The 12,500-nt window shown below is 40.7% G+C and overlaps 1 protein-coding gene across 3 annotated transcripts in view; it reads left to right on the top strand.

Moving 5' to 3' along the window:
• Positions 1 to 12,500, top strand: part of BRD3 (bromodomain containing 3) — a 128,156-nt gene that overhangs the window by 73,962 nt on the left and 41,694 nt on the right. The window lies entirely within an intron of this gene.

The raw sequence follows: 12,500 nt of genomic DNA, 5'->3' as shown, positions 1-12,500 counted from the left end.
ACGTGCTCGTGCACGATTCTCCCATAGGAAACAATGGGACTGTTTGAGCTGAAAAAAAACCTAACACCTGCAAAAAAGCAGCGTTCAGCTCCTAACGCAGCCCCATTGTTTCCTATGGGAAAACACTTCCTACGTCTGTACCTAACACTCTAACATGTACCCCGAGTCTAAACACCCCTAACCTTACACTTATTAACCCCTAATCTGCCGCCCCCGCTATCGCTGACCCCTGCATTACACTTTTAACCCCTAATCTTCCGCTCCGTAAACCGCCGCAACCTACGTTATCCCTATGTACCCCTAATCTGCTGCCCTAACATCGCCGACCCCTATGTTATATTTATTAACCCCTAATCTGCCCCCCACAACGTCGCCGACACCTACCTACACTTATTAACCCCTAATCTGCCGAGCGGACCTGAGCGCTACAATAATAAAGTTATTAACCCCTAATCCGCCTCACTAACCCTATCATAAATGGTATTAACCCCTAATCTGCCCTCCCTAACATCGCCGACACCTACCTTCAATTATTAACCCCTAATCTTCCGATCGGAGCTCACCGCTATTCTAATAAATGTATTAACCCCTAAAGCTAAGTCTAACCCTAACACTAACACCCCCCTAACTTAAATATAATTTACATATAACGAAATTAATTATCTCTTATTAAATAAATTATTCCTATTTAAAGCTAAATACTTACCTGTAAAATAAATCCTAATATAGCTACAATATAAATTATAATTATATTTTAGCTATTTTAGGATTAATATATATTTTACAGGCAACTTTGTAATTATTTTAACCAGGTACAATAGCTATTAAATAGTTAAGAACTATTTAATAGTTACCTAGTTAAAATAATTACAAATTTACCTGTAAAATAAATCCTAACCTAAGATATAATTAAACCTAACACTACCCTATCAATAAAATAATTAAATAAACTACCTACAATTACCTACAATTAACCTAACACTACACTATCAATAAATTAAATAAACACAATTGCTACAAATAAATACAATTAAATAAACTAGCTAAAGTACAAAAAATAAAAAAGAACTAAGTTACAGAAAATAAAAAAATATTTACAAACATAAGAAAAATATTACAACAATTTTAAACTAATTACACCTACTCTAAGCCCCCTAATAAAATAACAAAGCCCCCCAAAATAAAAAATTCCCTACCCTATTCTAAATTAAAAAAGTTACAAGCTCTTTTACCTTACCAGCCCTGAACAGGGCCCTTTGCGGGGCATGCCCCAAGAAGTTCAGCTCTTTTGCCTGTAAAAGAAAACATACAATACCCCCCCCCAACATTACAACCCACCACCCACATACCCCTAATCTAACCCAAACCCCCCTTAAATAAACCTAACACTAATCCCCTGAAGATCTTCCTACCTTGTCTTCACCATACCAGGTTCACCGATCCGTCCTGGCTCCGATATCTTCATCCAACCCAAGCGGGGGCTAGACATCCACTGAAGAAGTCCAGAAGAGGGTCCAAAGTCTTCCTCCTATCCGGCAAGAAGAGGACATCCGGACCGGCAAACATCTTCTCCAAGCGGCATCTTCGATCTTCTTCCATCCGGTGCGGAGCGGGTCCATCTTGAAGCAGGCGACGCGGATCCATCCTCTTCTTCCGATGTCTCCCGACGAATGACGGTTCCTTTAAGGGACGTCATCCAAGATGGCGTCCCTCGAATTCCGATTGGCTGATAGGATTCTATCAGCCAATCGGAATTAAGGTAGGAATTTTCTGATTGGCTGATGGAATCAGCCAATCAGAATCTAGTTCAATCCGATTGGCTGATCCAATCAGCCAATCAGATTGAGCTCGCATTCTATTGGCTGTTCCGATCAGCCAATAGAATGCGAGCTCAATCTGATTGGCTGATTGGATCGGCCAATCGGATTGAACTAGATTCTGATTGGCTGATTCCATCAGCCAATCAGAAAATTCCTACCTTAATTCCGATTGGCTGATAGAATCCTATCAGCCAATCGGAATTCGAGGGACGCCATCTTGGATGACGTCCCTTAAAGGAACCGTCATTCGTCGGGAGACATCGGAAGAAGAGGATGGATCCGCGTCGCCTGCTTCAAGATGGACCCGCTCCGCACCGGATGGAAGAAGATGGAAGATGCCGCTTGGAGAAGATGTTTGCCGGTCCGGATGTCCTCTTCTTGCCGGATAGGAGGAAGACTTTGGACCCTCTTCTGGACTTCTTCAGTGGATGTCTAGCCCCCGCTTGGGTTGGATGAAGATATCGGAGCCAGGACGGATCGGTGAACCTGGTATGGTGAAGACAAGGTAGGAAGATCTTCAGGGGCTTAGTGTTAGGTTTATTTAAGGGGGGTTTGGGTTAGATTAGGGGCATGTGGGTGGTGGGTTGTAATGTTGGGGGGGGGGGTATTGTATGTTTTCTTTTACAGGCAAAAGAGCTGAACTTCTTGGGGCATGCCCCGCAAAGGGCCCTGTTCAGGGCTGGTAAGGTAAAAGAGCTTGTAACTTTTTTAATTTAGAATAGGGTAGGGAATTTTTTATTTTGGGGGGCTTTGTTATTTTATTAGGGGGCTTAGAGTAGGTGTAATTAGTTTAAAATTGTTGTAATATTTTTCTTATGTTTGTAAATATTTTTTTATTTTCTGTAACTTAGTTCGTTTTTATTTTTTGTACTTTAGCTAGTTTATTTAATTGTATTTATTTGTAGCAATTGTGTTTATTTAATTTATTGATAGTGTAGTGTTAGGTTAATTGTAGGTAATTGTAGGTAGTTTATTTAATTATTTTATTGATAGGGTAGTGTTAGGTTTAATTATATCTTAGGTTAGGATTTATTTTACAGGTAATTTTGTAATTATTTTAACTAGGTAACTATTAAATAGTTCTTAACTATTTAATAGCTATTGTACCTAGTTAAAATAAATACCAAGTTGCCTGTAAAATAAATATTAATCCTAAAATAGCTATAATATAATTATTTGTTATATTGTAGCTATATTAGGGTTTATTTTACAGGTAAGTATTTGGCTTTAAATAGGATTAATTTATTTAATAAGAGTTAATTTATTTCGTTAGATGTAAATTATATTTAAGTTAGGGGGGTGTTAGTGTTAGGGTTAGACTTGGCTTTAGGGGTTAATACATTTATTAGAATAGCGGTGAGCTCCGATCGGAAGATTAGGGGTTAATAATTGAAGGTAGGTGTCGGCGATGTTAGGGAGGGCAGATTAGGGGTTAATACTATTTATGATAGGGTTAGTGAGACGGATTAGGGGTTAATAACTTTATTATAGTAGCGCTCAGGTCCGCTCGGCAGATTAGGGGTTAATAAGTGTAGGCAGGTGTCGGCGACGTTGTGGGGGGCAGATTAGGGGTTAATAAATATAATATAGGGGTCGGCGGTGTTAGGGGCAGCAGATTAGGGGTACATAAGTATAACGTAGGTGGCGGTCGGCAGATTAGGGGTTAAAATTTTTAATCGAGTGGCGGCGATGTGGGGGGAGCTCGGTTTAGGGGTACATAGGTAGTTTATGGGTGTTAGTGTACTTTAGGGTACAGTAGTTAAGAGCTTTATAAACCGGCGTTAGCCAGAAAGCTCTTAACTCCTGCTATTTTCAGGCGGCTGGAGTTTTGTCGTTAGAGCTCTAACGCTCACTGCAGAAACGACTCTAAATACCAGCGTTAGAAAGATCCCATTGAAAAGATAGGCTACGCAAATGGCGTAGGGGGATCTGCGGTATGGAAAAGTCGCGGCTGCAAAGTGAGCGTTAGACCCTTTAATCACTGACTCCAAATACCAGCGGGCGGCCAAAACCAGCGTTAGGAGCCTCTAACGCTGGTTTTGACGGCTACCGCCGAACTCTAAATCTAGGCCTTTGTTTCTAATTCTATTCAGAAGGCCCTGTCTGTTATACCGCCTTCTAATAAACGTAAAAGGTCTTTTAAAACTTCTCATAAATTAGATGAATTTTTAAATGACCGCCAACATTCTGATTTATCTATCTCTGATTAGGATCTATCTGGTTCAGAAGATTCTGCCTCAGATATTGACACTGACAAATCTTCATATTTATTTAAGATGGAGTTTATTCGTTCTTTACTTAAAGAGGTGTTGATTGCATTAGATATGGAGGAGTCTAGTCCTCTTGATATTAAAACCAGTAAACGTTTAAATTCGGTTTTTAAACCTCATGTAGTTATTCCAGAGGTTTTTCCAGTTCCTGATGCATTTTTCAGATGTAATTTCTAGAGAATGGAATAGTTTGGGTACTTCATTTACTCCTTTAAGGTTTAAGAGACTGTATCCTTTGCCGGCTGATAGATTGGAGTTTTGGGAAAAAATCCCCAAAGTTGATGGGGCTATCTCTACTCTTGCTAAACGTACTACTATTCCTACGGCAGATAGTACTACTTTTAAAGATCCTTTAGATAGGAAGCTTGAATCTTTTCTAAGGAAGGCTTATTTATGTTCAGGTAATCTTCTTAGGCCTGCTATTTCTTTGGCTGATGTTGCTGCAGCTTCAACTTTTTGGTTGGAGGCTTTAGCACAATAAGTACCAGATCATAATGTGTATAGCATTGTTAAGCTTCTTCAACATGCTAATAATTTCATTTGTGATGCCATTTTTGATATCATTAGAATTGATGTCAGGTATATGTCTTTAGCTATTTTAGCTAGAAGAGCTTTATGGCTTAAATCTTGGAATGCAGATATGACTTCTAAGTCAACGTTGCCATCTTTCTTTCCAGGGTAATAAATTATTAGGTTCTCAGTTGGATTCTAAAATTTCAACTGTCACTGGGGGGAAGGGAGCTTTTTTTGCCTCAGGATAAAAAATCTAAGGGTAAATTTAGGGCTGCTAACCGTTTTCGTTCCTTTCGTCAGAATAAGGAACAGAAGCCTGACCCTTCCCCTAAAGGAACGGCTTCCAATTGGAAGCCTTCTCCAGTCTGGAATAAATCCAAGCCTTTTAGAAAATCAAAACCAGCCCCCAAGTCTGCATGAAGGTGCGGCCCTCATTCCAGCACAGCTGATAGGGGGCAGGCTACGATATTTCAAAGATGTTTGGATCAATTCAGTCCAAAATCATTGGATTCAGAACATTGTTTCTCAAGGGTACAGAATAGGTTTCAAGGTAAGACCGCCTGTGAGAAGGTTCTTTCTCTCACGCATTCCAGTGAACACAGTAAAGGCTCAGGCCTTCCTGAAGTGTGTTTCAGACCTGGAGTCTTCTGGGGTAATTGTGCCTGTTCCATATCTGGAACGGGGTCTGGGGTTTTATTCAAATCTGTTCATTGTACCAAAGAAAGAGATTTCTTTCAGACCAGTTCTGGATCTAAAAATTTTGAATCGTTATGTAAGAGTACCAACTTTCAAGATGGTGACTATAAGGACTATTCTGCCTTTTGTTCTGCAAGGGCATTATATGTCCACAATAGACTTACAGGATGCTTATCTTCATATTCCAATTCATCCAGATCACTATCAGTTCCTGAGATTCTCTTTTCTAGACAAGCATTACCAATTTGTTGCTCTTCCTTTTGGCCTAGCAACAGCTCCAAGGATCTTCTCAAAGGTTCTCGGTGCCCTTCTCTCTGTAATCAGAGAGCGGGGTATTGCGGTGTTCCCTTATTTGGACGATATCTTGGTACTTGCTCAGTCTTTACATTCTGCAGAATCTCACACAAATCAACTTGTGTTGTTTCTTCAAAGACATGGTTGGAGGATCAATTTACCTAAAAGTTCCTTGATTCCTCAGACAAGGGTAACTTTTTTTGGGATTCCAAATAGATTCAGTATCCATGACTTTGTCTCTAACAGACAAGACGTCTGAAATTGGTTTCAGCTTGTCGGAACCTTCAGTCTCAATCATTCCCTTCAGTAGCTATGTGCATGGAAGGTTTAGGTCTCATGACTGCAGCATCGGACGCGATCCCCTTTGCTCGTTTTCACATGAGACCTCTTCAGCTTTGCATGCTGAATCAATGGTGCCGGGATTATACAAAGATATCACAATTAATATCCTTAAATCCCAATGTTCAACACTCTCTGACGTGGTGGTTAAATCACCAGCGTTTAGTTCAAGGGGCCTCTTTTCTTCGTCCAACCTGGACTGTGATTTCAACAGATGCGAGTCTTTCAGGTTGGGGAGCTGTCTGGGGATCTCTTACAACGCAGGGGGTTTGGAAATCTCAAGAAGCGAGATTACCAATCAATATTTTGGAACTGCAATTTTCAAAGCTCTTCAGTTCTGGCCTCTTCTGAAGAGAGAACCGTTTATTTGTTTTCAGACAGACAATGTCATGACCGTGGCGTATGTCGATCATCAAGGTGGGACTCAGTCCTCAGGCTATGAAAGAAGTATCTCGGATACTTGCATGGGCGGAATCCAGCTCCTGTCTAATCTCTGCGGTTCATATCCCAGGTATAGACAATTGGGAAGCGGATTATCTCAGTCGCCAGACTTTACATCCGGGAGAATGGTCTCTTCACCCAGATGTGTTTCTTCAGATTGTTCAGATATGGGGGCTTCCAGAAATAGATCTCATGGCTTCTCATCTAAACGGGAAACTTCCCAGGTATCTGTCCAGATCCAGGGATCCTCAGGCAGAAGCAGTGGATGCGTTGTCACTTCCTTGGAATTATCAACCTGCTTATATCTTTCCGCCTCTAGTTCTTCTTCCAAGAGTGATTTCCAAAATCATAATGGAACGTTCGTTTGTACTGCTGGTGGCTCCAGCATGGCCACAAAGGTTTTGGTATGCGGATCTTGTTCGGATGTCCAGTCGCCAACCTTGGCCTCTTTCGTTAAGGTCAGACCTTCTATCTCAAGGTCCGTTTTTTCCATCAGGATCTCAAATCATTAAGTTTGAAGGTATGGAGATTGAACGCTTAGTGCTTAGTCATAGAGGTTTCCCTGACTCTGTGATCAATACTATGTTGCAGGCTCGTAAATCTGTGTCTAGAAAGATTTATTACCGAGTTTGGAAGACTTACATTTCATGGTGTTCCTCTCATAAGTTCTCTTGGCATTCTTTTAGAATTCCTAGAATTTTACAGTTTCTTCAGGATGGTTTGGATAAGGGTTTGTCTGCAAGTTCCTTGAAAGGACAAATCTCTGCGCTTTCTTTTCTGTTTCACAGAAAAATTGCTAATCTTCCTGACGTTCGTCGTTTTGTACAGGCTTTGGTTCGTATCAAGCCTGTCATTAAGTCAATCTCTCCTCCGAGTCTTAATTTGGTTTTGAGAGCTTTACAGGCTCCTCCATTTGAGCCTATGCATTCTCTGGATATTAAGTTACTTTCTTGGAAAGTATTGTTTCTTTTGGCTATCTCTTGTGCTAGAAGAGTTTCTGAATTATCTGCTCTTTCTTGTGAGTCTCCTTTTCTGATTTTTCATCAGGATAAGGCGGTTTTGCGGACTTCATTTAAATTTTTACCTAAGGTTGTGAATTCCAACAACATTAGTAGAGAAATTGTTGTCCCTTAGTTTTGTCCTAATCCTAAGAATTCTTTGGAAAAATCTTTGCATTCTTTGGATGTGGTAAGAGCTTTGAAATATTATGTTGAAGCTACTAAAGATTTCAGAAAGACTTCTAGTCTATTTGTTATCTTTTCTGGTCCTAAGAAAGGTCATAAAGCTTCTGCTATTTCTTTGGCTTCTTGGTTAAAACTTTTGATTCATCATGCTTATGTGGAATCGGGTAAATCCCCGCCTCAGAGGATTACGGCTCATTCTACTAGGTCAGTTTCTACTTCCTGGGCTTTTAAGAATGAAGTTTCTGTTGATCAGATTTGCAAAGCAGCGACTTGGTCTTCTTTGCATACTTTTACTAAATTCTACCATTTTGATGTTTTTTTCTTCTTCAGAAGCAGTTTTTGGTAGAAAAGTTCTTCAGGCAGCTGTTTCAGTTTGATTCTTCTGCTTATAATTTCAGTTTTTTTCATTATAAGATTAAAACTTTTTCATTTGAGTTGTGGATTCTTTTTTCAGTGGAATTGTCTGTCTTTATTTTTATCCCTCCCTCTCTAGTGACTCTTGCGCGGAGTTCCACATCTTGGGTATTTGCTATCCCATACGTCACTAGCTCATGGACTCTTGCCAATTTCATGAAAGAAAACATAATTTATGTAAGAACTTACCTGATAAATTCATTTCTTTCATATTGGCAAGAGTCCATGAGGCCCACCCTTTTTGTGGTGGTTATGATTTTTTTGTATGAAGCACAATTATTCCAATTCCTTGTTGATGCTTTCGCTCCTTTCTTATCACCCCACTTCTTGGCTATTCGTTAAACTGAATTGTGGGTGTGATGGGGGGTGTATTTATAGGCATTTTGAGGTTTAGGAAACTCTGCCCCTCCTGGTAGGAATGTATATCCCATACGTCACTAGCTCATGGACTCTTGCCAATATGAAAGAAATGAATTTATCAGGTAAGTTCTTACATAAATTATGTTTTTCCTTGCTACTGCTACAAGAATCTTTACGAAGGTTCTGGGGGCTCTTCTAGCCGTTGCCAGAACTCAAGGTATTGCAGTAGCCCCATACTTGGATGATATTCTGGTGCAAGCACCATCCTTTCGTCTTGCGGAAGAATTCTCGGAATCCCTTCTCAGTCTTCTTCGATCACATGGGTGGAAGATAAACTTGGAAAATAGTTCTTTTATCCCAAGTACCAGGGTGGAATTCCTGGGTACTATAATAGACTCCATATCCATGAGGATATTTCTAACAGACCAGAGACATTGCAAGCTAACTTAGGCATGTCTTGCCCTCTGGACCTCCTTGAGTCCCTCTGTGGCTCAGTGTATGGAGGCGATTGGTCTCATGGTGTCCTGCATGGACATCATTCCTTTTGCCAGGTTCCGTCTCAGACCTTTACAATTGTGCATGCTGAGGCAGTGGAATCATGATCATTCAGATCTGTCTCAACAGATTGTATTAGACAGCCGGTCGAGAGAATTGCTTTCTTGGTAGCTCTGTCCAAATCATCTGTCCCGAGGGACATGCTTCTTAAGACCATCCTGGGAGATTGTGACTACGGACACAAGCCTATCAGGATAGGGAGCTGTTTGGGGTGCCAGGAAGGCATAGGGGTTGTGGACTCAATAGGAGTCCTCCCTCCCAATCAATATTTTGGAACTATGGGCAATCTCAAGGCCTTGAAGGCTTGGCCACTTCTGGGTTCGTCGCAGTTTATCAGATTCCAATCAGACAATATAACCTTGGTGGCTTAGATTAACCATCAGGGGGACGAGAAGTTCCTTGGTGATTAAGGAAATATCTCAGATTCTAGAGTAAGCGGAGGCCCACAGCGGTTCGCTGTCAGTGATCCACATTCCGGGTATGGACAACTGGGAGGCGGGTTTTCTCAGCAGGCAAACCTTACATCCAGGGGAATGGTCTCTCCATCCCAAGGTGTTTGCAGAGATATGCAGCAAGTGGGGGGCGCCGGAGATAGATCTCATGGCGTCCCGTCTCAATACCAAGCTACCCAGGTACGGGTCAAGGGATACCCGAGCAGATCTAATAGATGCGCAAGCATTGCCCTGGAGGTTCAAACTCATATCTTTTTTTCCTCCATTACCACTTCATCCTCGAGTGGTGGCCCGCATCAAGCAGGAGTGGGTATCGGTAATCCTGGTTGCTCCACCATGGCCGAGAAGGACGTGGTTCACGGTTCTAGTGGGGATGTCCTCATCTCCTCAGTGGAAGTTACCTTGTCGCAGAGACCTGCTGATACAAGGTCCATTTGTTCATCAAAATCTAGATTCTCTGAGGCTGGCTGCGTGGAGATTGAACACTTAGTCTTAGCCAAGAGAGGTTTCTATGAGATTGTCATTGATACTCTTATTCAAGCTTGTAAACCAGTTACTCGGCGTATCTACCACAAGGTGTGGAGGACCTACTTATTCTGGTGTGAAGAGCGTGGTTTTTCCTGGCACAGAGTTAAGGTTGCCAGGATCTTATCTTTTTCTCCAGGATGGGCTGGAGAAGGGCCTTAATGCTAGTTCCCTGAGGGGACAGATTTCGGCTTTGTTGGTTTTATTGCACAAGAGACTGGCTGAGCTTCCAGATGTGCAGTCCTTTGTCAAGGCTCTGAATAGGATCAGACCTGTGTTTAGATCTGGGTCTCCTCCTTGGAGCCTAAATCTTGTTCTCAGGGTTTTGCAACAGGTTCCGTTTGAGCCTCTGAGATCTCTGCTTTGCAATGTGAGCCCCCTTATCTAAATTTTTACATGCAAATAAGGCAGTTTTATGTACTAAATTAGGTTTTCTTCCCAAGGTTGTGTCAGATTGCAACATCAATCAGGAGATTGTGGTTCAATCTTTGTGTCCTAATCCTCCTTCATCAAAGGAACACTTCATAATTTGGATGTGGTTCGCGCCTTGAAGTTCTTTCTAAAGGCTTTTTAGGAGTTTAGATAATCTATTGTTGTCTATTCAGGGAAGCGTAAGGGGCAGAAGGCTACTTTTTGGTTAAGGAGTGTCATCCGCTTAGCTTACTAGACAGCGGGACATTGTCCTGCTGAGAGGATAACTGCTCATTCCACTAGAGCAGTGGCTTCCTCTTGGACCTTTAAGAACAAGGCCTCTATGAATCGGATTTGTAAGGCGGCTACCTGGTCCTCCTTACATACTTTTTCAAAATTTAACAAGTTTAATGTTTCTGCTTCAACTGAAGCAGCTTTCGGGAGAAAAGTTTTGCAGGCTGTGGTGCCCTCAGAATAGGGTCCGCCTCTTCCTTTTTGTTCCCTCCCGTTATTCTGGCGCTTGGGTATAGTTTTCCCAACAGTAAGGAATGAAGCCGTGGACTCTCCCTATCTTAGGAAGGAAAACATAATTTATGCTTATCAGATAAATTCCATTCATTCTGGATAGGGAGAGTCCACGGCCCCTCCCCGTTTTTTCTGGTCTATGGGCAATCCCCTATTATTTATTTTATTCTTCTGGCAGCATTTATACCCTAATGTTTCTCCTACTTTTCCTTGTTCCCTTGGCAGAATGACTGGGGTAATGAGGAAGTGGGAGGGATATTAAAGCCTTTGGCTGGGGTGTCTTTGCCTCCTCCTGGTGGCCAGGTGTTGTATTTCCCAACAGTAAGGAATGAAGCCGTGGAGTCTCCCTATCCGGAAGGAAAGGAATTTATCTGGTAAGCATAAATTAGGTTTTTATTTTGAACACGTTTGAAAAACATAACTGTGTTAAAGGGATATTGAGCTCAAACATTTTATACCATGATTCAGCTAGAGCAGCCAATTTTTAGCAACTTTCTAATTTATTTCTATTAAATTTTCTTTGTTCTCTTGCTATCTTTATTTGAAAAACGCATCTAAGCTAAGGAGCCAGCCAATTTTTGGTTTAGAACCCTGGACAGCACTTGCTTAATGATTTGGTACATTTAGCCACCAATCAGCAAGCGCAACCCAGGTTGTGAGCCAAAATTGGGCCGGCTTCCAAACTTACATTCTTGCTTTTCAAATAAAGATGGCAAAAGAATGAAGAAAAATTAATAGGAGTAAATTAGAATGTTGCTTAAAATTGCATGTTCTATCTGAATCATGAAAGAATTTTTTTTTTGGTTCAATGTCCCTTTAATTCAGGAAAGGACTGACTGAATTTAGTCCCTCCTGACTGTTCTCTGAAAGTTATTCTGAAGATGCTATTTGTAAACACGTATTTATTACCATAGTGCCTGTACTTTAACAGAAAAGTAAAAACAGCCGACCCTTTTCTGTATTTTGTTTAGTGTCTGCATATTCAAGGACAGTAGGTATTATAGGAATAAAGCCACATATCTGTAATTCCAAAATTACTATTAAATATTACCTTCTTTTTTTTCTCTTGCAGTAGTTGCTTTTTACAACACCAAAAGCCAAACCAGTCTATATATCTAAAGCTGCTATTAACATTTTTTGATTACAATACTGTCCTATCTTTCTGATGGTACAGGTACATATCCCCAAATCTGGAATTCCAAAATCCAGAATTATTCTGAAAACCAGCTTTTTTTATTAGTTTATTTGAAAAATAAAAATTACCATTTTCCCCACCAGTAAGTCGAAAACAAAACCAAAGGCTCATGCAGAGAAGACTGTTTTAAAAAATTCAAATTGTAGTCTAGTACTTTTGTACTGTACTATCGTTCTTGGTGCGCTTCACGGTGAGAATTATGAAACATTTCATCCTCTCTAGGAGCAGTAGAAAAAGCTCTATTGAAAGTACAGTTACATTTTTTTTTAATTAATTAGTAAAGGGACATGGAATCCAATTTGTATTTCTTTCATGATTCAGGTAAAGCAAATCTTAAAACAACTTTTTCAATTTACTTTATCAAATTTGCTTTGTTCTTTTGGTATCCTTTGTTGAATGAGCATCATTGCACTACTGGGAGCTAGCTGAGCACATAGACCTAAGCCATTGAAGGTTCACCTTGGCACCACTGATGTTTTGGAACTACATTTCCCATGATTCTAAAC

Source organism: Bombina bombina, chromosome 12 (genome assembly GCF_027579735.1).
Source record: "Bombina bombina isolate aBomBom1 chromosome 12, aBomBom1.pri, whole genome shotgun sequence".
Lineage (NCBI taxonomy): Eukaryota > Metazoa > Chordata > Amphibia > Anura > Bombinatoridae > Bombina > Bombina bombina.
This window is presented reverse-complemented; position numbering and strand designations above follow the sequence as displayed.